The following is a 5,120-nucleotide window of genomic DNA, read 5'->3' on the forward strand; positions in this document are numbered from 1 at the left end:
AAACTTTTATAAATTTGCAGACTAAATGAACTGTGGTCTATTTAAAGCACAGGACACGTCAGAAAGGTTTTATGAAGACATTTATTCTCCTGAGACTTGAATCAGTAAGAATAGTTACAGCAGTGGTTACAGTTGGAGATTATTAATAATTTTTTTTAAGGTCATGCACAAGTTCATCCCCTTTCAGCTGCTCTTTTAATTTCTTTATGGGTCTTTCAGCAGGACCTCAAGTCCTGGTTTGGATACCTTTGGTTTCTATAGTAGGGTAAAGGCCAAGGCTCACAACTAATTTAATACTCACTAGTCTGGGAACACAAAATTAGAGGCTGGGGAAATAGTACATCTTCTGAATCAGGCTGTGACTTAAAAGGCAAGTGGAACTCACCAAATTTAAAATGAAATTCAATCAAACAAAATTTCACGCTCAGTTAGAAGGATTACCGAGGAAAAGGAAAAGATCTGAGTTGTGTGTGTTCAACTCGCCTTATGGAGGAACAATAGCCCCGGGCACAGGTGCCCTTCTGCTCTCTGCCCTCCCCCTGTACCTCCTTAAACATTCACCGGCATCTTCCACTTGCTGCTTACGGTGGCCTCGGCTCCCTTCTGACATCACTTCCTGGTCGCGGAACCAGGAAGTGACATCGGAAAGGAGCCGAGGCCAGCGCAAGCAGCAGGTTGAAGATGCTGCTTGCACTGGCAAACATTTAAAGATGTATGTGGCGGGGGGAGGGGGAGGTGTTCAAGTGGCGGGAAGAGAGGGGGGGGACGATGAAAGGTACCAATGTGGGGGAACACAACCCTATATTAAGCAAGACATGTAATCAATGGAGCAGAAAAACCTACCCATTTATCCTTTCATCTTTTTGCAGTTATTCAAAGCGAATTAATATCATCCAAACTTGTTAATACCCTCGCTTCATCTTTATCGATACTTTTTTTTTTTTTTTTTAATTAAAACAACTACGTATAAGTTCTAAGTTAGCAACAGATAACATAGGTAACTTAGCTTTGCTTGACCGATGCTCCGTTTCACTTAACGCTTCTTCAGGAGCCTGCTGCCGCCAACCGTGAAATTGTCCTGCTGCAAACGTATGGACCCATATTTGCATCAAGAAAAGACACGTTAGTGATTCCATTTTTGGTTGGAGCAGGCTCCTGAAGAAGCGTTAAGTGAAATGGAAAGATAAATTACTGCCATTATAAGTGGTAGTTTTTTTTATTAAAAGCATTAATAAAGATGAAGAGAAGAGAGGGTATTAACAAGTTTAAATGACACTAATACACACAGGGTGCATCGGGTAACTGCAAAAAAGGTAAGAAATGAAATACAAAGGATAACAAGAATAATGAAAGGCTAAATGGGGGGTAGATGCTTCTGATCCACAATGGAATGTCTCGATTTGATATGGCGAGTTGAACGTGTAAAATCCGTATTAGGGAGCACAACCGAGATTTTTTCCTTCTGCCGTAGCAATCCTCCTCCTGCAAGTGAAATTTTGCTTCACTGGACTTACCTTTTAGATTTGGGGGAAACAGAAATTTAACACACCCTCAACCAAGACATTAAAACCCAAGCTGGGATATTCAAGGAGAAAGGACCCAGTCACATCACCAGCATGGTTGGAGAAAACCATCTCGGCACACCCCCTGCAGGGTTTAAATCCAGCCACTGGGATTCCCCTTCACGGTCAACACCGTCATGACAAGCAAACCTTTTTCAAAAGTCACAGACTGGCTTTGATCTTACTGGTGTTGAGACTGAGAGCTTAGGGAAGTAGCACACAGTAGCAGTCTCCCTGTCACCCCCTCTCCCCCCCAAAAAAATAAAAGTCTACTGCATACAGGACAGACCCCCCTCCAACACATGATTTCATCAGGGACAAGGGACACCAAGACTGTTGCAGAGGAACAGGGTTTAAGTTTGATGAGATTTACAATTTCTTTCCAAAAGAGTCAATACATCACAAGAATAAATAAAAATTAAAAATACATAAATCATTAAATTACTATTTAGCTCTCTTTCAATTCATTTTCAAGTTTCAACAGGCAAAAAAAAAAGTTCATCACAACTGACCACTAACCTCCAAACTCTACAAAAAGCACTAAAAATTGCAGGTGCTAATTTGGCTTTGCCCAATTAGGCTCATTATTCAAATTAAATTGCGTAATGGGGATCTTAAGCAATTATCGGTGCTAATTAGTTTTAAGCATTGCGTGTGTAAATTTAGGTGTGGGAACGCCTACATTTTACACAAGTCAAAAAAAACAAGTAATATTACCAATAGATTTTATTCCTTTTTAAAGGTGGAAAGGACAGTTTAAATTTCTGAGAGTTTCTTGAATCGGAGCAGGACCCGGGTGCTTTGGCTCCATTATAGATCAGGCTTCTACTGCGCAGATAGGGATAGATTTTGTTTAATGTAGATATTGAATCTTCATATTAAGGCATTTAATATTGTTAATATTAATAATTGATGGATGGGAGGGGTTATGGTTATGGTTCTATATTTTCTGCTTGTGATAGTGTTTTCTTTGTCATAGTTCATGTTATTATTCTAATGTATTACACTATTTATTTTATTAAAATAATAAAATTATTTTAAAAAAAAGAACTCTTCTCTCCTTCCAGATTTTCCATAGATCTATGAAAGCACCATTATTTCAACAGTTCCTTAGAGCAATTTTCTGTCTTCTCTCGAGGATGTCGGATGAGGGTCTTCATTAATAAGTTATTTTCTCTCTAATCGAACTACTTTCACTCCGATGGTCAATTTTTATGTGAACCGAGCCCGGCTCCTTTTGGGGAGAGGACACGGTATATAAATCCAAGATTTAGATTAGATTAGGACAGCAGCATAACCCGGGATTGGCTGCAGGTGCCTTTCATGCAGCAGGGACATGTGCAACTTACTGTATTGACAAGAGCCCTGTGGGAGCCCTGCCTGTGCCCCTTGCAAATATCCGCTACGAGGAATAGTAGTGGGGTAGAACACTGGCATTTGTAATGTAATGTAATGTAATTTATTTCTTATATACCGCTACATCCGTTAGGTTCTAAGCGGTTTACAGAAAATATACATTAAGATTAGAAATAAGAAAGGTACTTGAAAAATTCCCTTACTGTCCCGAAGGCTCACAATCTAACTAAAGTACCTGGAGGGTAATAGAGAAGTGAAAAGTAGAGTTAGAGGAAAAATAAAAATAAAATAAACATTTTAACAAGACAGCATTGATCTAAATACTTTGGAAGGTAGAAGAGAGGAGAGAAAGGAATAGAAGCAGAAGGGGGAGCCGATGAACAGTAGAATTCTGGAGAAATTTAAATGATAGAAATAGAACAAAACAAAGACAAAAGGCAAAACAATAGATAAGATTAAAGATAAATCATAAGCTGGAAAGAAAAATAAAATAAAACTTTGTCTTCAATCCACGGTTTCAGTGTCAGTGATGAAGTGGAGCAAGTAAGTTTAGGAGGAGCGATTGACGTTTCCAGAAAGGGCTTCTTCAGGGAAGAGATTTGGCAGACAGTCCCAGGATGCCTATGTCTCCTCCCCTTCGATGTTCTCCCATCCATGCATTGCACACACATGTGAAAATGTTTAGAATAATGACTGAGAAGCTGCTTTATAGACTCGCCCTTTAGACAGTGGCATAGCCAGACCTGTTTTAGAGGCCCAGCATTAACTTGGGTAGACCCTTCCAACCTCCCTTCCTTAACCTGCCCCTTCATCACCTTTTTCATCTCGCTTTCCTTTACAAGATTTGTATTTACTCCCCTTTACCTACTGTTTCACTACAAGTTTGTTTTTGAAATGCCCTCACACAATGTCTTTGAACTGTAAATGTAATTCCTAGTTTTTTTTAATTTTTTCTACTTAGAAATGTGATAAGCGGGTTAATAAATATTAATAAACTTGAAATTTGATCTCCACATCCAAAATCTTTCCATTTCCCCTCCCACCCTTCCTTCCAACATGTCTATCACCCCCTCCAAGGTACTTTTGAGGTGTCGCCAGTGAGAGCAACAATTCATATTTATTGCCTGTGCCAACCTCACAAGCTTCTCTCTGCCACGTCCTACTGACATTTCTTCCTTTTCGCACTGGTGGGATGTGGCAGACGATAGCCTGTGGTGCCAGCAAGACTTCAGAGGTGCAGTGGGAAAGGAGACAGAGAGAGCGAGCGAGAGCGAGAGACAGAGAGAGCGAGCGAGAGAGAGCGAGAGACAGAGAGAGAGCGAGAGGCAGAGAGAGCGAGCAAGAGAGACAGAGACAGAGAGAGCGAGAGAGACAGAGAGAGCGAGAGACAGAGAGAGCGAGCGAGAGACAGAAAGAGAGAGCGAGCGAGAGAGCGAGACAGAGAGAGCAAGAGACCGAGAGAGCGAGAGACAGAGAGAGAGACAGAGAGAGCGAGAGACAGAGAGAATGAGAGAGAGACAGAGAGAGCGAGCGAGAGACAGAGCAAGCGAGAGAGAGAGAGACAGAGAGAGAGCGAGAGGCAGAGAGCGAACAAGAGAGAGAGACAGAGACAGAGAGAGAGAGAGCGAGCGAGAGAGCGAGAGACCGAGAGAGCGAGCGAGACAGAGAGAGCGAGAGACAGAGAGCGAGCGAGAGACAGAGAGAGCGAAAGACAGAGAGAGCGAGAGAGCGAGAGACAGAGAGAGCGAGAGACAGAGAGAGCGAGAGACAGAGAGAGCGAGAGACAGAGAGAGAGAGCGAGAGACAGAGAGAGCGAGCGAGAGACAGAGAGAGCGAGAGAGAGACAGAGAGAACGAGAGACCGAGAGAGCGAGAGACAGCGAGAGACAGAGAGAGAGAGAGAGAGAGACAGAGAGAGCGAGAGACAGAGAGAGAGAGAGACAGAGACAGAGAGAGCGAGAGACAGAGAGAGAGAGAGAGAGAGACAGAGAGAGAGAGAGAGAGAGAGAGACAGAGAGAGAGAGAGACAGAGAGAGCGAGAGACAGAGAGAGCGAGCGAGACAGAGAGAGAGACAGAGAGAGCGAGAGACAGAGAGAGAGAGAGACAGAGAGAGCGAGAGACAGAGAGAGCGAGAGACAGAGAGAGCGAGCGAGACAGAGAGAGCGAGAGACAGAGAGAGCGAGAGACAGAGAGAGCGAGTGA

Source organism: Geotrypetes seraphini, chromosome 17 (genome assembly GCF_902459505.1).
Source record: "Geotrypetes seraphini chromosome 17, aGeoSer1.1, whole genome shotgun sequence".
Lineage (NCBI taxonomy): Eukaryota > Metazoa > Chordata > Amphibia > Gymnophiona > Dermophiidae > Geotrypetes > Geotrypetes seraphini.